Source organism: Eschrichtius robustus, chromosome 1, assembly GCF_028021215.1.
Source record: "Eschrichtius robustus isolate mEscRob2 chromosome 1, mEscRob2.pri, whole genome shotgun sequence".
Lineage (NCBI taxonomy): Eukaryota > Metazoa > Chordata > Mammalia > Artiodactyla > Eschrichtiidae > Eschrichtius > Eschrichtius robustus.
Genome location: NC_090824.1, coordinates 25,745,343 through 25,767,758, shown reverse-complemented (window position 1 = coordinate 25,767,758; position 22,416 = coordinate 25,745,343).

Below are 22,416 nucleotides of genomic sequence, written 5' to 3'. Positions count from 1 at the left end.
GGTACTTCTTGCATTTTAATCCTCACAATGATGGTCTTAGTAAATATTACTTGCCTCATTTTATACATGAGGAAACTGAAGCTCAGAGGTTGGGTGGCCCTGCTCCCAGCCCTACTGGAAGCCTCCAGAGGCTGGCCAAGCAGCAGAATGAAAGTCATTTCCTGCAAGTAAATGAAACTGTAAACTCCGAACCCCATTATGCCAACTATTCAGTCCCTGGAAGCTAACAGGCTCCCTAAGGCCTCCTACCTGCGTCCATTCCAGCCAGGGCTTGAAGGTAGAAGAAAGGTGAAAGGCAGTGCCGACCGAACCCAGCCCTGCTCTGGGCTGGGCTGGGCTGGGCTGTGCTGGGCACTTTACGAGCTTGCATGTCCATTGCTTCTTGATTGTTTCTGAAGGAAACTGTGCCAGAGCCTCTGTTATCCCTGAGCAAGCCGCCCCTCTGCCTGGTGTGTGTGTGTGTGTGTGTGTGTGGTGTGTGTGTGTGTGTGTGTGTGTGTGTGTGTGTGTGGTAACTCAGACTCTAACAGCACCAGGAGAAGGTCAAGATTGTTGGCCACTGAGTACCCCACCATAGCTAGTTGACAGTTGACTAGTTGGGGAGAAGTGTAAGTAATGACCACATGCCTGGGACTTTATATACACTATCTCATGCAGGTCTCAAACTGCCAGGTGAGATATTCACATCTTACTGGCGAGGAGCCAGAGGCTTAGGAAAATGTTCAAGAACTCACAGCTAGTAAGTGGCGAAGGACACAAATAGTCCAGGATAGACGCTTACACTTTCTCTGATCCAGATGGGAAAATACACCCTAGTACATTTCTATCAATATTACCCTTGTAAGAGCCTGAAGCCTTGAGAGAGAAACAAGCAGTCTTCAGAAGCCCCATAAGAGCAGGAAGGCTGTTGTTCTCAGACCTTGCAGAGGAAGAACGCATTGTCCCTGAGCTGAGGGGAACACACGAGGGGAGACCGCCTGGGGAGGGTGCTGAGCCCTGACTTTCCAGGCTGGAGCAGAATTGCCTGGGCTGAATGAGTGGTAGCAGTGGGACATTGTCCTCTCATATGAGGACCTACCCCCTTCCTTTCCTTTTCTAGGTCTGGGCCTCAGGAAGGGAGACCTGAAAGCTTAAAGGAGATGAGGATGGAAGTGGTCTCCTCTCCTCCCTGGCGTCCTTCAGCAGAGACACATACAAGACCCACGGGTGCCACTGCCAGAGCTTGGAGTCACAGATCTGAATCCAACCTGTCTTAGTTACTCTCCAGCTATGTGACCTTGAGCAAGTTACTTAACCTCTCTGAGTCTCAATTTAAGCCATAGAATGTGGGCGCACGAATAGTTCTTTACCAGTGGTTGTGAGGATTGAGGGAGCTGAAGCCTCAGCCCCATTGCCACCTCAGCCAGAAGCCAGCCCCCTGACTCACTGTCTCCAGTGCCCACCTGTGCAGGGAGCCTTCCCTGGGCAGTGACCTGGGACCCCTGGAGCTCCAAGGACCCACCTGAGGCCCTCCAGGATCCGACCCCAAAGCCTTGTAGGCTGCATGCTTACTCAGAGCCTTCAGGCCTTTGCACGTGCTATGGCCCCCACCTGAAACACACTTCCTGCCCCTCTGCCCGCCTTATTGAACTAGCCTTCAGGCTTGACATAGCTGCCCTTGTCTCCAGGAAACCTTCCCTAGCCCCCAAGTCTGCACCATATCACACCGAGTTTTAATGTCCTGTTCTCCACTGAACTGTGAGCTCCTGAAGTGTAGAGAATAGGTTCTGTCCATGTTGTAACCACAGAGCCCAGCATGGAACTTGGCCCAGAGCAGATGCTCAGGACATGTGCACAAAGTAGAAGGAAGGATGAATAGAGTCTACAGGGGCCTGAGTAGCAAAACTATGGGAGACAGACTACAACAGAACCTCTGTTTGAGCCAGGGAATCCCACGCAAGAAAGAGGAGGGCAGGGCTTTAGTTACCATGGTTTCAGGGAACCTGTCTTTTCAATCTGTCAGGCAAGAGAGGATGTATCTAGGGCCACCCAGTACAGTTGTTCAGGTTCTGCACTTTACAATTCCAGGGGGCATCATTTTCACACTTGAGTCATCCTAGATTTGCACGGTTATTATGACAATTTTCCAGTAGATGGCGGTAAAGCATCTTGAGTTAGGGGCATTTTTTTCCTGTTTGTGCAAATGCACTGTTTGGGTTCTCTAGTGCTGGGAGCACCTGTCTACCAGCCCTCCAACCTGCTGAGAGGTTGCCTAACGTCCCCAGCCTTGTCCCACCTCCTTTTCACTTCAGGGCTTTACAAACCACACCCAGGGCCTTAGTATTGGCCTGGGGATTTCAGGAGAGAGAGCCATTAGAGCCAGAAATCCCCAATTGCATCCTTTGTTCCAAAGAAGGTGATGTTTGTGATCAGAAGCCCCAGGTTCAAGTTCCAGCTGCTGCATTTCCTAGTGAGTGGTCTTGGGCAAGTGACTCTGCAGTTCTAGGACCTAGCTTTCTCTTCCAGAAAGAATGCAGTAATAATCCCTGCCCTTGAGGTTGTGAGGAACAAATGCTGCCCTGAACATGGTCGTGCCATTGCTAGCTGTAAAGCACCTCTTCCTAGGAATATCCTGACTTAATAACGTGCAGGACTTTCCCAGCTGACCCCAGGAGGATTGCACTATTTGAGCAGGGGTGTGCTACATACCACACGACTCCTATTTTATCACCGCCCCACCCCCTAGAGTCATCTTCTCTTCTCCTATGTTATTTCTCTCCTGGTCTCCACCACTATTCCATCCCCAGGGGTGCTTTGGTCCCCTTCAGTCTCTGCTCCAATCTCCTTAGTACAGTACAGAATAGTCAGTCTGCCAGTAAACAAATAGTCAGCCAGCATCTTCTATGCGCTGGGTGCTGCGCTGGTCTCTACCTTTTAGTTTCTCATAGTCCCATGGGGGCATAAAGTTAACACAGTCACCATCTTGTTTCTGAGTCTTCAGACCTCATTCTCATTTTTAAAACACTTCTGAGTGTTGTTACATAAGGTGTTTTAAAGGGAAGGGATTATCTTTTTATAGGAAATAATAAGAGGCCAGAATATTTTTCAAATGTACTCTTTCTTTTAGATTTACTATTGCTCCTCTATTGAAGTTCATTAAATGAAGAACTGTCTTGTTTAAATGTGGCAGAGAATTCAGCTCAAAATTGTTAATACTGGAAATGGAAATTATCCTTTCTGGAAGCTGTGTCTCTATTCCTCTTCTGCTGGCTGTCAGGTGGATTTTAGAACTGTATTTCCACATGTTCTGTTTCCATGATAGCCGGATGCTTCCATGAAGGGAGGATTACACACTGTTTTTCTGTTCCAACATATATGTGTCCACTCACCATCCAGTTCTGGAGGTCAGAAGTCTGTCCTGGGTCTCACGGGGCTAAAAATCAAGGTGTCTGTCTGCTGGGACTCTGAGGAGAAAGAGGCCTTGCCCAGTCCCTCCCTTTCTGGCTCCTAGGCCACTTAATGACTGGACACTGTCTTTGGCCCCCATCATTAAATATCCTCCAAGGTCCAAACCAAGAGAGGCTTAGCTGGGGTCTTCCCTGCCCATCTCATACTGGCGAAAGCCTAGGTGAGGGAAGCAGAGAACAAACTCACTATGGGTTTCACTTAGAATTTGGTTTGGCTGTGAAGGGACAAGAAACTCAAAGTAGGATTGGCTTAAATGAGATAGCCTTGTATTGCCCTCTCATGTAAATCAAGTCTAGAGGCAGGCCATCCACGGCTCATATAGACACTCTACAGTGTCAGGAAGGACCCAATCCCTTTCCGGTACCCTGTTCTGTCATCCCTCAGGTGTAGTCCTCATCCTCATGGTGGAGGTGGCAGTTCAGGGCTGGCAAAGACCTTCATGATATCAGGACCCAGGCTTGCTCTTTCTTCCTTTCTTCCTTCCTTCTTTTCTTTTTTCTTTCTTTTTATTTATTTATTTATTTATTTAGGCTGCTCCAGGTCTTAGTTGTGGCATGCAGGATCTTTTTTTCTTTAATTGCTGTGTATTTTATTTTATTTTTTATTTTTATTTTTATACCTGTGTCAGGTCTTAGTTGTGGCACGTGAGCTTCTCTCTAGTTGTGACATGTGGGTTTTCTCTTCTCTAGTTGTGGCATGCAGGCTCCAGAGTACATGGGCTCTGTAGTTTGCAGCATGCAGGCTCTCTAGTTGAGGCAGGAGAGCTCAGTAGTTGTGGTGTGCAGGCTTAGTTGCCCCACGGCATATGGGATCTTAGTTCCCCAACCAGGGATCAAACCTGCATCCCCTGCATTGGAAGGCAGATTCTTTACCACTGGACCACGAGGAAGTCCCCAGGCTCCTTCTATATTGTTTCCCCATCATTCTTAGTATGCATCTCATGGTCCAAAAAGGCTGCTCAATCTCCAGCCATCAAACCAACATTCCACAGGCAGGAAGTGTGAAAGAAGGCTGAGCAAGGACATACCCTCTCTACCTAAGGATACTCCTTGGAAGTTATTTGTGATACTTCCATTTTATCTCCCATTGGTTAGAACTTTGTCACATGACAATATCTAGGTGCAAAGAGGGCTAGGCAATGAATCTTTATTCCAGGGACATCCAATTCCTGGGCAAGAAAAGGAGAATGGTTATTGAGGAACCAGGAGAATTCTCTACCACATTTTGCCTATAAGGTATCATCTCCTGCCTACAGGAGGTGCCTCTACCTAGAAGTCTCCTCAGCATAAATTAATCTGGGAAATAACCAATAACCATAAGACCACAGAACAAGAATTATCCAAAGACAGCAATGGGGTTATTTCCTCTCCACATATAAATGACATTTGTTTTCTGTTGTAATTACCACCACTGCCAACACCCCCATGCTCTCAGCTGCCCACAGCCCTGTCCCTGCTGGTCCAGCTATGGCATCCCTTCCCCCACCCCCTATACACCCAACACTGCCCCCTCCCTTTCTAGAGTGGAGTCTGGCTGAAGTGACAGTGAGGGGAGCAGTGAGGGGGAGGCCCTGTGACAGCAGCTGCCTCACAGCAGAAGCAGCGGCAGTTGCCTGGGTGAGTTGGGCAAAGAGGTTTCCAGGATGCGGCCAAGTGTTTCTCCTGACCTGCTCGCTACCCCCTTCTATTTCCTGCCTAGGAGACACCTCTTTGGGGCTGAGGCTCCTCAGTCCCACCTTGTTCTTTCCTCTGCCTCCTTTTAGAATACTCACTTGCCTGCTCATTACCTGTTCTTGTGAGAGGGGGTCTCAGGCACCCTAGGGTGTGGATGAGGGATGGACATTAACGTTGCTGTTCCATGCACCCTCACACCAGCCCTGCCCCTTAGGTACCCCATCCCCATTCGACAGATCAAGCCACTGAGAGCTGCCAGGCAGCTGGCCCAGTCACCCAGCTTGTAGGTGGCAGCCCTGTGACAGGAACCAGCTGACTCTAAAGCCCACGACACCTTCATGAGTTCTCCATCCCAGGTAGGGCTCTGATGGCAGAGCTTTAAGCAGCATGCCAGATAGTGGAGGCGACTCTGGGGGCAAGAGAATGTTCACAGCACTGACTGTCCTCACCAGCTTTTCAGGGATAAGTTTGGAGCAGGGAGAGAAAATAGGACCTTGCCGGTAGTGTTGGCAATAAGCCACATACCTGGCCTGCGGTTTGGCCGTCACTTTGAGACCAAGAGCTGTGGGCAGCACTGGCTGCTTCGACTCCCCACAGCTTCCCAACTCCCTGACCCCTGATCTCCAGGGACACTGGCTCTGCCCTGTCTCCAACCCCGCCAAGCCGAGAAAAATCATCCCTCCACTCAGCAAGGGAGGTGCCTTCAGTTCCCCCATTCTTCCCCTTGGCTCTCGGCTTCTCTCTTTGCGTCTCAGTCTCAGGGCCGCCAGATCAGGGTAGTGCTGGAATCCCCCAGAGGGCCCTGAAAGGGAGGGCCTCGCTGGGCAGCTCTCCTCGCCCACAGCCCCATTCAGCAATCAAGGAAGGAGGATGGAGAGAGGGCTGGGAGGGCAGTGAAGGGTTAAGACGTCTCAGCCCACCTCCTAGAAACGGGACTTGGGGACCAGGGGCTGGATGTTCTGAATGTTTACACGCCGACACCTGCTCCTACATACAAACACATTCTCACTCACGCACACGAGCGCACACACACCCACACACCCAGACATTCACAAGCACACACACACACACCTCTGTCCAGTATACTCTCACAGTTCAGAGTCTGAGCTCTGAAGTCAGACAGACCCAGAGCTGGCTTCTACATACTTACGATAGTTTCTAAACGATGGTTTCTCATTTTCCGAAGGCACTGTGGGAGATTCAAGCCATACAGAGGTGCCATGAGTGCCTGTCTTCCTTCTCCCCCTGCTCCCAGTTTCTTGTTCCCCTCCCCCGGGGGCAACTGTTGTCACCACTTCCTTGTCTCTGCTTCTAGAGCTGGTGTGCGGACGACAGCCTCTAGCTAAGTGTGCGTGCAACACATGTGCATGCACACACACACACACGGCAGCCCATGGGCACGCCGCTCTGCACGCTGCTTTATTTCCTGTGTGTGCAAAGGCTCCGCCTGGGCTCTCCGCAGTGTCTACCAGCCCTCCGAGCTGCTGAGAGGTGGCCTGACACCATCTCCCAGCCTGGTAGCCGTAGCTGGGGCTACTCCTGTCCACGTGCACGCAGAGCACCTCATCCTTTCTAATTACGGTCTGGGCCCGTCATGCACACACACCGTGACTGATTTAACGTGCCCCGCCGGGTGAGCACGGATTGTTTCCAGCTGTTGCTTTGCTGTATTTGCTGCTCCCTTCGGTTCTTCAGCGGTGCGTGCTGGACACTAGCCCACATGGGCGTGAGGACCTGTCAGCACGGGGTGTGAAGGAGTGACTTGGCCCAGTTGTTCGGCCTCTTGCACCTCACTTTCTGGCACTGTAGATGGCAACAATCAGAGCACCAACCTTGCTAGGTGAGGATGAGATGAGACCACGCGTGCTGAGCGCCCAGCACAGGGACCGGAAATGTTAGCCCCTGAGGGGACAGGGCAGGAATGGGGTGAGTGAGGGGCCCGCTGATGGGCAGGGGCTGCCCAGCTCCCGTCCTCCAGGCCATCAAGTGACATCGTGGGGCCTCGGCCTGGGAAGCTCCCCGCCCTGGCGATCGGGTCAGAGATCCAAGCCTCTGGCCAGCCCGTATGGGAGCCACAGGGAGGAGGGGCCCAGCAGGGAGCCGGTGGGTGGGGACCCAGTAGCTGTACTGGAGCCTGAGGGAGGAGCAGGCCTGGCTTTTCCTGCTGAGTCATTCCCACCGGAGCTTTGAAAGAGGGGGGCAGGCCTGTGTGAGGGAGAGGGAGAGAGAGAGGGAGAGAGAGGAGAGAGAGAGCTCTGGCACATACCACACACACACACACACACACACACACACACACACACACACACACACACACACACACACACACACACACACACACACACACACACACACACACACACACACACACACACACACACACACACACACACACACACACCCCTCCCAGCTTAAGGAAAAGGAGCCCCTCCCAGCAGAGAGAGGCTTTGTTCCCCACAAGATGCAAAAGCCACGGAAACAAAAGAAAGGCAGCTCCCACTGCCCCTGTCCCGCAGCTGCCATTTCTGCCCCCTCTCTCTATCCTCACCCCATTTCCACCAGCCCTGCGATCCCTCCAACCCCGACCCTGCCCCTAGGGCGGTGATAGTTCCAGGGACAAGTTGCTCACCTTATTTGCCCACCTCTATCCCCTCCTCATCGTGCACCCATCCCCCTGGCCCCATCCCCTGTGAATCGTGCCCACCTGGCCCCTCTCAGGTGATAGACGCTTTCCTGGCTCTGAGGTGGTGTTCTGATGTAGCAGACTTTTCCTGGCACTGTGGAAGACAGATGAGGGAGGCTGGGTCCCTGTGCCCAGAGGGGCTGTATATACCCTGTGGGGTGGGGAGGCTGAGGATGGAGTTCATCCCCCTCTACCCCAGAGCCGGCTGAGTGCTGGGCCCCCATGAGGTGGGGCTGCCTGTAAATCGTAGGATCCGGATGAGCTGGAGACTCAGAGGCAGGCTGGGTGGAGGACAGAATGCTTCCTTCATTAAAAATTGCTTTTGTTTTCGTACAAAATCCCCAAGCCCAACTATTATCTAATACCCAACTCTATACCCGTCCAGACGTATTCCTATTCATATGGACCTGGTTTATGGAAAAGTCTGAATTTGACAGGATCAAACAGGACACATTTTTGCTTTGTCTCTCGTCACAGCCTTCAACCATGCTCTGTCAAATCTCTTCTTCTGGCCTTGAACAATATTCCCGGCAGATTTCTAGTTTTCTGGTCAAATTTCCTAGTTTTTTTTTCAATTATTAAAAATTCAGGTTAGTTTAGTCCAATTTAAAAGTTCAACATCATATGCAAATATAGGCTGATCCTACCCCCTCCTCCCCCAATGCCAAGCAAAGCTAGGAGTGGGGAGGGGGCTTCTCTTCCCTCTCTCCCCCATCAGAATGCTTTTACCCCCTGGGTGTGAGGTTGGGGTATGATGGGGGTTGGGGGATAAGATCTGGAAGGGGGCGGCCACAGGTCTTGTTCTCTCGGCCAACACTGCCTGATGACCAGTGCCTCCTCGGGGTGAAGTCTTCCAAGTGGGGTGAGCAGTCGCATTCTCTGGGTAGAAGGGTCATCTGGCTAGAATTTTTTCAACACACCCTGTCAACACTCACACCTGGATGCCCGTCATTGGAATTCCTCCTCAGTTACCTCCTTAGGAGGTACTGACGCACAGGAAACTCCTGTATTCTTGCCTAGCCAAATGGGGGCACGCAGGCCACCTTCACCGCCCCAGCTCTGCCCTGCTGTCTCTGTCCATCCTCCTTTCCATCCCCCTTCACCATGGGTGGGACAGGCTGGCCAGTCAGCAGGCACTCAACTAAGAAATGGGGCGCCCAACTCTCCTCTCACAGGCACCCCTCCTTCTGGGACTAATCCCTAGCAGCCCTTTCTCTACAGCCAGAAAGTGGAGGGAAAACCAGAGCACTCCTGCCCTAGCCTGGGAACACTTGATCTGTGCAGTCATATAGAGCTCCACGCCCAGAAGTGCCCCTCACTTGGTCTGATGCTCTGCTGTCTTGAAATTCTTCATGATATTTGAACAAGGAGCCATTCATTTTCACTTTTCACTGACCCTGGAAAACTATGCAGCTGGTCTCCCCTGGGACTGACTGCTCTGACCATCCTCATCAGCTTGTAGAGTAGCAGGGCTGGTTCCAGAGGCTGTAAATGTCCTGGGAAGTGCCACCCCACAGTGACTTCCACCTCTCTTTAGAGTGAGGGGTGCTCCCCTCACCCTATTATCCTCCCCTTTGGGTTCCAGGCATCAGCTCCCAGGCAACAGGATATGAATTAACCAGCATCCTGTTAGGAATATAAGCATCCTTTGAAACTATCCTTTGACATCAAACACACTATCCAAATTGCGAGTTGAATACGTTCAGATTATGTGCTTTCTTTGTGTTTCTTACAACAATGAAATCATGTTGAATATATTGTTTTATAGCCTGCTTTTTTCACTTAACAATACATTGAAAATATATTTTCATGGAGCAAATACCCATCTATAATCTAACTTTCAACATCTGTTTCAGTTACATATTGCTGGGTTACAAACCACCCCAAACCCAGGGCTTAAATCAACAGTGATTGATTGTTTCTCATTATTCTATGGGTTGACCAGACAGTCCTGATCATTCACAAGAAATACAAAAACTAGAGAGAGAAAAACTGGGTTCCAGTGTTAGCTGAGCCACTTCCTGCTTGTGTGACCTTGGTCAAGTAGTGGAACCACATATTCCTCATCTGTAAATTGTTACAGATGGTAACAGTGATGTCTCTCTTACCTGAGATATTTTGAAGATCAAATGGGAACTATAATAATAATATCTACCATGTACGGTTGTCATGAGGATTAGATGAGTTAATATGGCAAAAGTAACAAACGTTAGCTATTAACTATTATGCGTCTTGGTGAGGGGCCAGGCTACAGAGGGGATTGCTGGGGCAGGGAAGTAGCTGGTTCTCCAGCTCATTAGACTGAGACACAGGAGGGAGGGAGGATTTCTGCTGGGAATAGAAGCATGTGAAAGGATGCAGTGAACACGGCTGAGAGTATTAAGCATTGCTCAGCCACAGGGGAAATGAGGGCTGGGGGAAGAGTCATCTTGCTGCAGTTGAAAAATACTTACCTGTAGCCATATTTTCCTGCATACTGATAACATGCTGGTAATAAAGTCAGGATTAAAATATGCTGGAAAGCAGATAGTGCCAGCCTAGTGATACCAGACTCAAAGAATGACCCATGGGTATCCACTGCCTCTATCCCTGCTCTATCATAGGGACCTCTTCTTCAGGAAACAGAGAGAAGAGGACGAAAACCAAGGAAGTATCTTTGAAGGGCCAGAAAAACAGTATCAGGTAGTCAAAATCTAGGCCCCAAAGGCTTTCTGTGCCCCAAATGTCTCATTTCAACTCTTTCATTACACTTTCAGAGATTCTAACATGTTGAGATTCATGTCCTTGTGTCTCTTTAAAAATTATGCAATATTTACACCAAAAGGATGTAAAGAACAACACAACAAAACCCATGTTCTTGCTACCAGCTTAAGAAATAAAACATTGTCAACACACTTAAATTTTCCTACCTTTTCATAAGAGGTAACCACTATGCTGAAACCCTGAGGTTGATTATGTCCTTGTCCTCTTTTTTATTTTTCGAATACATGAATAAATCTGACAGAAAGGATAGGTTGTTTATAGAAATTTGTGTTCCAGTGAAGGACTTTTAGGTTCTCCAGCAGGATCTGGATGACTTCCAAAGAGGCTACAGGAGAAGCAGAGAGGGAAATAAAAGGCTATAAAAAGGAAGAGAGTCTCACTAGCCTGTGACAATATCAACTGGAATAATGTATGTAATTATTCCATATACTTGAGGGAGGCATATACTTGAAAAGATAATGGCTGTAAAATTTTCATATTTGATGAAAAATATAAACCCACAGATCCAAGAAACTGAATCAATGCCAAGCACAAGAACATGACACCAAGGCACATCATATTTAAATTGCTGATAAAAATAATTGCTGAAAATCAATGATAAAGAAATTTTTTTCAAGGAGCCAGAGGAAAAAAGAAACATTATATAAAGGAAGAAAAATACATGAATAATCTCTGACTTCTCATTAGAAATAATACAAGTCAGGAGACTACGGAACTATATCTTTAACATCCTACAAGAAAAAATGAAAAAACTGTCAACCTAGAATCCTGTTTCCAGTGATAAAGCTGAGGGAAATCATCACCTGCAGACCTGTTGAAGGCTTGAGGGAAATGATACCAGATGGAAACTCAAATCCCTGCAAGGAAATAAATAGAAAGAAATGAATATGGGAAATGGTAAAAGTAAAAGATGTTTTCTCTTCATTTTAAAATTTATGTTAAAGATAAGTAAAAGTTTAAACAAAAATAATGACAATTTACTGTGGAGCTTATAATAAATATAGAAGTAGAATGTATGACAAAAAAAGCACAAAGGACAGGAGAGGAAGAAAAGGAACTATAGTGTTGTAAGTTTCTTGTGTACTATGTGAAGTGGGATAATATTATTTAAAGGTAGAAATTAAAGATGCACATTGTAAACTTTAGAGCAAACACTAAAAACAGAGAAAGGAATAACTAATAAGCCAACAGATAAAACGAACTCCTAAAAAATACTCAATCCCCAGAAGGCAGGGAAGGCAAAAAAGAACACAGAACATATGGGAAAAATGGGAAAAAATAGCAAGATGGTAGATTTAAACCCAACCATAGAGATACTTACATTAAAAGTAAATGGACTACATGGATGAACTGTGAAAATATGCTAAGTGAAAGAAGCCAGTCTTAAAAGACCACATATTGGATGATTCCATTTTTATGAAATGTCCAGAATAAGCACATTTATGAAAACAGAAAGCAGATGAGTGGTTTCCTACGGCTGGGGGAGGGATGTGGGAGGGAAATGGAAGTGACTGCTAATTGGTATGAGGTATCTTTTTGGGGTTACAAAAATGTTCTGAAATTAGATTGTGGTGATTATTGCACAACTCTATGAATATACTAAAACCCACTGAATTGTACATTTTATTATTTTTTTCTTTTTTTATGAGTTCATCAGTTTTTCATTAGAGTTCTGAAAATGCTTATTCATTCAGTTCAGCAGTACAGTCAGTTATCAGAAACCTGTACTTGTCAGAGTCTTTTCCATGAATTTCTTGAAGATGAAACCCTTTTATAGGAACATATTTGCAAAATCATCAGAGTACACCCAGAACTGTCTGTAAATGACAAAAGACTTAAAAATGACCACGGTTAAAGATTTGATGAAAGTTCATAATAATGCAGTTGACAAGAAAATTAGTTATTTCTGAGATATACATTTTAAAGTAATAACTAGGATTATTACTTATAACATTATACCAGAACATATAAGATTTTTAGAAATTTCATGTAATGTCTGAAACATTTATATTAACATATTTCCATACATATTTCCATACAAATACAAATATAAGATTTTTAGAAATTTCATGTAATGTCTGAAACATTTATATTAACATATTTCCATACATATTTCCATACAAATACAAATACAAGATTTTTAGAAATTTCATGTAATGTCTGAAACATTTATATTAACATATTTCCACACAAATAACCCAATGAAAGTTTAGTATTAGTTGTTTTGTTTGTTTTTTTATACTGCAGGTTCTTATTAGGCATCAATTTTATACACATCAGTGTATACATGTCAATCCCAATCGCCCAATTCAGCACACCACCATCCCCACCTCACCGCAGTTTTCCCCCCTTGGTGTCCATATGTCCATTCTCTACATCTGTGTCTCAACTTCTGCCCTGCAAACTGGCTCATCTGTACCATTTTTCTAGGTTCCACATACATGCATTAATATACGATATTTGTTTTTCTCTTTCTGACTTACTTCACTCTGTATGACAGTCTCTAGATCCATCCACGTCTCAACAAATGACTCAATTTCGGTCCTTTTTATGGCTGAGTAATATTCCATTGTATATATGTACCATAACTTCTTTATCCATTCGTCTGTTGATGGGCATTTAGGTTGCTTCCATGACCTGGCTATTGTAAATAGTGCTGCAATGAACATTCGGGTGCATGTGTCTTTTTGAATTACGGTTTTCTCTGGGTATATGCCCAGTAGTGGGATTGCTGGGTCATATGGTAATTCTATTTTTAGTTTTTTAAGGAACCTCCATATTGTTCTCCATAGTGGCTGTATCAATTTACATTCCCACCAACAGTGCAAGAGGTTTCCCTTTTCTCCACACCCTCTCCAGCATTTGTTGTTTGTAGATTTTCTGATGATGCCCATTCTAACAGGAGTGAGGTGATACCTCATTGTAGTTTTGATTTGCATTTCTCTAATAATTAGTGATGTTGAGCATCTTTTCATGTGCTTCGTGGCCGTCTGTATGCCTTCTTTGGAGAAATGTCCATTTAGGTCTTCTGCCCATTTTTGGATTGGGGTGTTTGTTTCTTTGATATTGAGCTGAATGAGCTGTTTATATATTTTGGAGATTAATCCTTTGTCCGTTGATTCATTTGCAAATATTTTCTCCCATTCTGAGGGTTGTCTTTTCGTCTTGTTTATGGTTTCCTTTGCTGTGCAAAAGCTTTGAAGTTTCATTAGGTCCCACTTGTTTATTTTTGTTTTTATTTCCATGACTCTAGGAGGTGGATCAAAAAAGATCTTGCTGTGATTTATGTCAAACAGTGTTCTTCCTATGTTTTCCTCTAAGAGTTTTATAGTGTCCAGTCTTATACTTAGGTCTCTAATCCATTTTGAGTTTATTTTTGTGTATGGTGTTAGGGAGTATTCTAATTTCATTCTTTTACATGTAGCTGTCCAGTTTTCCCAGCATCACTTATTGAAGAGGCTGTCTTTTCTCCATTGTATATCTTTGCCTCCTTTGTCATAGATTAATTGACCATAGGTGCGTGGGTTAATCTCTGGGCTTTCTATCTTGTTCCATTGATCTATGTTTCTGTTTTTGTGCCAGTACCATATTGTCTTGATTACTGTAGCTTTGTAGTACAGTCTGAAGTCAGGGAGTCTGATTCCTCCAGCTCCATTTTTTTGCCTCAAGACTGCTTTGGCTATTCGGGGTCTTTTGTGTCTCCATACAAATTTTAAGATGATTTGTTCTAGCTCCGTAAAAAATGCCATTGGCAACTTGATAGGGATTGCATTGAATCTGTAGATTGCTTTGGGTAGTATACTCATTTTCACAATGTTGATTCTTCCAATCCAAGAACATGGTATATCTCTCCATCTGTTGGTATCATCTTTAATTTCTTTCATCAGTGTCTTATAGTTTTCTGCATACAGGTCTTTTGTCTCCCTAGGTAGGTTTATTCCTAGGTATTTTATTCTTTTTGTTGCAATGGTAAATGGGAGTGTTTCCATAATTTCTCTTTCAGATTTTTCATCATTAGTGTATAGGAATGCAAGAGATTTCTGTGCATTCATTTTGTATCCTGCAACTTTACCATATTCATTAATTAGCTCTAGCAGTTTTCTGGTGGCAGTTTTAGGATTCTCTATGTATAGTATCATGTCATCCGCAAACAGTGACAGTTTTACTTCTTCTTTTCCAATTTGTATTCCTTTTATTTCTTTTTCTTCTCTGATTGCCGTGGCTAGGACTTCCAGAACTATGTTGAATAATAGTGGTGAGAGTGGACATCCTTGTCTCGTTCCTGATCTTAGAGGAAATGCTTTCAGTTTTTCACCATTGAGAATGATGTTTGCCGTGGGTTTGTCATATATGGCCTTTATTATGTTGAGGTAGGTTCCCTCTATGCCCACTTTCTGGAGAGTTTTTATCAGAAATGGGTGTTGAATTTTGTCAAAAGCTTTTTCTGCATCTATTGAGATGATCATATGGTTTTTATTCTTCAATTTGTTAATATGGTGTATCACATTGATTGATTTGCATATATTGAAGAATCCTTGCATCCCTGGGATAAATAAATGAGTGATTTGTATGGCATGTGAATTATATCTCAATAAAGGTGTTTTCTTAAAAGTAAATGAACTAAACATTCTAAATTAAAGTCATCAAAGAGCTGATAAGAGGGTGAGGAAGCTGCTTTAGTTCTACAGACATTGCCAAACTAGAAGAGAAAGATGCAAACTTGGGCTGTGTTTCTGGCTGCTGGGCTACCACAAATGATGAGTTTAAGAACTTCCCTACTTTAAGCTGGCACCCAAAAGGACAAGCCCTCCAGTGTAACAGTGAATTAGAAACAAATCAGTTCCTGCATAAGTTTTTAGTCAGGATTCTTGTCACACCTGTGATCAAGAAAACCTCAATACTTTAACTTGACTTAAGGTAGTTCCAGTATGGTAGTCCTCAGCATTCAGCAAAAGCAAATGAAAATCCTCCCTGGGGAAAGTGCTATGATCCTAGGCCTCAGAGTATTTCAGCAAATACTCTTCAAATGCAATGTCCATTCATATAGCACACAATTAAGCAAAAGATAACCAAGCACACAAGAAAATAAGACACTATGAGCAAGAAACAGCAAAAACAACAACCAACAGAAACAGACTCATAGACTCGAAGCACTGGAATTCTTGATCACAGGATATGAAATATATGTTTACTGTTTTAAAAGAAATAAGTGCTTAAAATATGTGCATGGGAAAAAAGAATTAAAACAAAATCTATAAGAAGTGACAGCACTGTTTGCAGATGACATGATACTATACATAGAGAATCCTAAAGATGCTACCAGAAAACTACTAGAGCTAATCAATGAATTTGGTAAAGTAGCAGGATACAAAATTAATGCACAGAAATCTCTTGCATTTCTATACACTAATGATGAAAAATCTGAAAGTGAAATTAAGAAAACACTCCCGTTTACCATTGCAACAAAAAGAATAAAATATCTAGGAATAAACCTACCTAAGGAGACAAAAGACCTGTATGCAGAAAACTATAAGACACTGATGAAAGAAATTAAAGATGATACAAATAGATGGAGAGATATACCGTGTTCTTGGATTGGAAGAATCAATATTGTGAAAATGACTCTACTACCCAAAGCAATCTACAGATTCAATGCAATCCTTATCAAACTACCACTGGCATTTTTCACAGAACTAGAACAAAAAATTTCACAATTTGTATGGAAACACAAAAGACCCCGAATAGCCAAAGCAATCTTGAGAACGAAAAATGGAGCTGGAGGAATCAGGCTCCCTGACTTCAGACTATATTACAAAGCTACAGTAATCAAGACAGTTTGGTACTGGCACAAAAACAGAAATATAGATCAATGGAACAGGATAGAAAGCCCAGAGATAAACCCACGCACATATGGTCACCTTATCTTTGATAAAGGAGGCAAGCATATACAGAGGAGAAAAGACAGCCTCTTCAATAAGTGGTGCTGGGAAAACTGGACAGATACATGTAAAAGTATGAAATTAGAACACTCCCTGACACCATACACAAAAATAAACTCAAAATGGATTAAAGACCTAAGTGTAAGGCCAGACACTATCAAACTCTTAGAGGAAAACATAGGCACAACACTCTATGACATAAATCACAGCAAGATTCTTTTTGACCCAGCTCCTAGAGAAATGGAAATAAAAATACAAATAAACAAATGGGACCTAATGAAACTTAAAAGCTTTTGCACAGCAAAGGAAACCATAAACAAGACCAAAAGACAACCCTCAGAATGGGAGAAAATATTTGCAAATGAAGCAACTCACAAAGGATTAATCTCCAAGATTTACAAGCAGCTCATGCAGCTCAATAACATAAAAACGAACAACCCAATCCAAAAATGGGCAGAAGACCTAAATAGACATTTCTCCAAAGAAGATACACAGATTGCCAACAGACACATGAAAGAATGCTCAACATCATTAATCATTAGGGAAATGCAAATCAAAACTACAATGAGATATCATCTCACACCGGTCAGAATGGCCATCATCAAAAAATCTAGAAACAATAAATGCTGGAGAGGGTGTGGAGGAAAGGGAACACTCTTGCACTGTTGGTGGGAATGTAAATTGATACAGCCACTATGGAGAACAGTATGGAGGTTCCTTAAAAAACTACAAATAGAACTACCATACGACCCAGCAATCCCACTACTGGGCATATACCCTGAGAAAACCATAGTTCAAAAAGAGTCATGTACCAAAATGTTCATTGCAGCTCTATTTACAATAGCCAGGACATGGAAGCAACCTAAGTGTCCATCATCGGATGAATGGATAAAGAAGATGTGGCACATATATACAATGGAATATTACTCAGCCATAAAAAGAAATGAAATGGAGGTATTTGTAATGAGGTGGATGGAGTTAGAGTCTGTCATACAGAGTGAAGTAAGTCAGAAAGAGAAAAACAAATACAGTATGCTAACACATATATACGGAATATAAGGAAAAAAAAAAAAAGCCAGGAAGAATCTAGTGGCAAGACGGGAATAAAGACACAGACCTACTAGAGAATGGACTTGAGGATATGGGGAGGGGGAGGGGTGAGATGTGACAGGGTGAGAGAGTGTCATGGACATATATACACTACCAAATGTAAAATAGATAGCTAGTGGGAAGCAGCCGCATAGCACAGGGAGATCAGCTCGGTGCTTTGTGACCACCTAGAGGGGTGGGATGGGGAGGGTGGGAGGGAGGGAGATGCAAGAGCGAAGAGATATGGGAACATATGTATATGTATAACTGATTCACTTTGTTGTAAAGCAGAAACTAACACACCATTGTAAAGCAATTATACTTCAATAAAGATGGTAAAAAAAAAAAAAAAGAAGTGACAGCAGTCACTGTAAGTTGCCATGCTAACATTTCAAAGAGAAAAAAGTTATCATTTTATTGGATGCAGAAGAAGTGATTGATAAAATTTAACATTTATTCATGATATAAAAACTAAGAAAGAGGGATACTTCTTTAATCTGATAAAAGGTATCTATTAAAATTTTACCAAACATCATGCCTAATGGTGAAACAATAAATGTTTTCCCTTGTGGTTGGAAACAGACAAATATACTATTATATTTTATATTTTACATCCTAGCCAGCTCAGAAAGGAGAGAGAGAGAGAGAAAGAAGGAAGGGAAGGAGGGAGGGAGGGAGGAAGGCAGTAAAAAGAAGAAAGAAAGAAAAAGGTATAAGGGTATTATATTGGTCTGCTAGGGCTGCCACAATGGAATACCACAGACTGGGGGGTTTAAACAACAGAAGTTTATTTTCTTACAGTTCTGGAGGCTAGAAGTTCAAGATCAAGGTGCAGAGTTACTTTCTGGTGAAGTGTCTCTCCTTCCTTGCAGATGGCCACCTTCTTGCTGTGTCTTCATCTGGCCTCTTCTCTGTGTGTGCATGGAGAGAGAGAGCTCCTGGTCTCTTCCTCTTCTTAAAAGGACACCAATCCTATTGGATTAGGGTTGCACCCTTATGACCTCAGTTAACCTTGATTACCTCCTTAAAGTCCTTTTCTTCAAATACAGTCACACTGGGGGTTGGGGCTTCAGCATATGAATTTGGGAGGACACAATTCAGTTCATTACAGACAGGAAAGGAAGAAACAAAATTGTACAGATGATATGCTTATGTATATAGATTTAGAAAATCTAAAATAATCTAGGAATTATTAGGATTAATAGAGTTTAACAAAGTTGCTGAATACAAAAGTTAGTATATAAAAGTCAATTATATTCCTATATAGCAAAAACAAATATTCTGAAAATGAGAAAATTTTAATGTATTACTTAAATAGTGGAAAAATATCAGAATTTGGAAATAAATCATTTTTTAAAACGATGTGCAAGACCTCTATAGGAAAAATGATAAAACTATACTATATTCTTGGTATGATATACCATATTCTTGGATTGGGAGATTCAATAATTTAAAAATGTCACTCCACCCAAACTTATTTATAGGTTTGATCAAAACTGAGTCAGGGTACCACCAGGTTTGTTTTAGAACTTGAGAAGCTGAATCTAAATGTAAAGAGCCGAGAAAGGTCAATGATACTCTTGAAGTAAAAGGATAAGGTAGGAGAAATTGCTCTGTCATATTTTAAGTTTTACAATAAAGTTTTAGCAATGGTGGTTGCAGGGATAGACAGATAAGCCAACAGAACAGAACAGAGAGCCCAGAAACAGGCCCCACTTATTTGCATACTTGACATATGACAGAGCTGGTACTGCAAAGCAGTCTGGAAAGGTCAGGGTTTTTTCCTCAATAAATGACGATGGAATAATGAGTATCCACAGGTAAAAAATGAGATTGGAATCGTATTTTCCATACATACAAAAATCAACTACAAAAATACAAAAAAAGAAAAAAGAAAAAAGAAAAAAAAAGTAAAAAACAAAAACAAAAAAAAATCAACTACAGGTGGACTTTTTTTATTAAGATAAAATTAACATAAAATTCACCATTTTAAAGAGTAAAATTCAGTGGTTTTTAGTATATTCACAGAGTTGTGCAACCATCACCACTATTTAATTATAGAACATTTTAATTACAAGAAAACTTTTTCCCATTAAGCACTCTCCATTCTCTCCTAGCTAAAGGTTTGTCAGTTTTGTTGATTTCTTAAGAAAGCACCAACTTTTCATCTTGTTGATTCTCTCTATTGTTTTTCTATTCTCTACTTCATTTATCTCCACTCTAATCTTTATAGTTTCCTTCTTTCTACTTGCTTTGAGTTTAGTTTGTTCTTTTTGTGGTTTCTTAAGTTGGAAGTATGGGTTATTAATTAGGAATGTAGGAATTTATAGGTATAAAATTAATGTTCTTTTTTAATGTAGGAATTTATAGGTATAAAATTCCCTCTGAGCATTGCTTTCACTATATCTCATAAGTTGTGGTATATTATATTTTCATTTTCATTCATCTCAAAGTCTTTTCTAATTTCTTGTGAGATTTCTTCTTTGACCTATTGTTTAAGCATGTGTTATTTAATTTCTACATTTTTGTGAGTTTCCCAGATTTCTTTCTATTATGGGTTTCTAATTTTATTCCACTGTGGTCAGAGAAGATATTTTGTATACTTTATATACTTAATGTATTGAGATTTGTTTCATGGCCTAACTTATGGTTTATACTGGAGAATGTTCAATACACATTGTGTTCTCAATACACATTGAGAAGAATGTGTATACTGTTATTGTTGGGTGGAGTGTTTCATTGCAGCCTGAAGCCTTTAGCATTTGTCATAAGGAAGGTCTACTAGTGGTGAACTATATCAGTTTTTGTTTATCTGGAAATGTCTTTATTTCTCTTTCTTTCTTGAAGAATAGTTTTGCTGGATATAGAATTCATGGTTGACATTTTTTTTCTTTCAGCCCTTTGAAAGGCCACTGCCTTCTGGCCTCTATGGCTTCTAATGATAAATCAGCTGTTAATCAAGCATTCCTTGTACATGGTGTGTTGCTTCTCTCTTGCTACTTTCAAGATTCTTTGTCTTTTGACAATTTAATGTATATTTGTATGGATCTCTTTGAGTTTATCCTACTTGTAGTTCATTGAGTTTCTTGGGGGTGTAATGTTTTCCCTTGTACACACTCCCCTTGTGTACGTGTTGGTATGCTTGATGATGTCCACAGGTCTGTTAGCCTCCATTTTTCTTTATTCTCCTTAGACTGGATAATCTCAGTTGACCTACCTTCAGGTTTACTAATTCTTTCTTTTGTCTGCACATATCTGTTGTATGGAGAGCCCCTTTAGTAAATTTTTTATTTCAGTTATTGTACTTTCAACTCCAGAATTTCTATTTATTCTTTATTTATAATTTCTGTCTCTTTATTGATATTCTTTATTTGGTGAGGCATCCATTCTCCTGGTTTCCTTTAGCTCTTTGCACTTGGTTTCCCTTAGCTCTTTGAGCATATTTAAAATGGTTGGTTTAAAGTCTTTTCAATTAAGTCCAATGTCTGGGCTTCCTCAAGAACAATTTCTATTAACTGCCTCTTTTCTTGTATATGGGCCATACTTTCTTGTTTCTTTTCATGCTTTATAATCTGTGTTGACAATTGGAAAATTTGAATATTATAATGTGGCAACTCTGGGAATCAGATTTTTCCCCTTCCCAGGGACTGTTGTTGCTGCTTGCTGCAGTAGTTGTTTATTTGTTTAATGTCTTCTCTGAACTAATTTTGTAAAATCTATGTTTTGTTGTGTGTGTCCACTGAAATCCCTATTCCATTAGCTTTGTGGTCGGCTAGTGATTGGACAGAGACTTCTTTAAATATCTGGAACAACAACAGCAAAAATATCCCCCAGTCTCTGCAGATGGGCTCTGTGTTTGTGTGGGCATGCTTTCAAAACTCAGACAGTAGTTCACAACTCTGCCTTAACCTTCACTTTCCACATGCACAGAGACTGAAGGCGAGCCAGAGGTGAAAGCTTAGGAACTTCTCAAGTCTTTCCAGAGCATGAGCCCAGCCCCGGGGGTGTGTTCACCCTCTAGATTCCCAGGTATACGTCAGAGCTTTTCACATACCTGGGAATCTACCTGGAGAAAAGGGAATCCTCCTACAGTGTTGGTAGGAATGTAAATTGGTGTAGCCACTATGGAGAACAGTATGGAGGTTTCTTAAGAAACTAAAAATAGAGCTACCATACGATCCAGCAATCCCACTCCTGGGCATATATCCAGAGAAAAACATGGTTCGAAAGCATACATGCACCTCAATATTCATTGCAGTGCTGTTTACAATAGCCAAGACATGGAAGCAGCCTAAATATCCATCGACAGATGAATGCATAAAGAAGATGTGGTACATATACACAATGGAATATTACTCAGCCATTAAAAAGAATAAAATGAAATAATGCCATTTGCAGCAATGTGGATGGACCTGGAGATGATCATACTAAGTGAAGTAAGTCAGACAGAGAAAGACAAAAATATGATATTGCTTATATGTGGAATCTGAAAAAAATGATACAAATGAACTTATTTACAAAATAAAAACAGACTCACAGACTTAGAGAATGAACTTATGGTTACCAGGGGGGAAGGGTGGGGAGGGAGGGATAGACTGAGAGTTTGGGATTGACATGTACACACTGCTGTATTTAAAACAGATAACCAAGGACCTACTGTATAGCACAGGGAACTCTGCTCAATACTCTGTAATAACCTAAATGGGAAAAGAATTTGAAAAAGAATAGATACATGTATATGTATAACTGAATCACTTTGCTGTACACCTGAAACTAACACAACAATTGTTAATCAACTATACTCCAATATAAAATGAAAAAA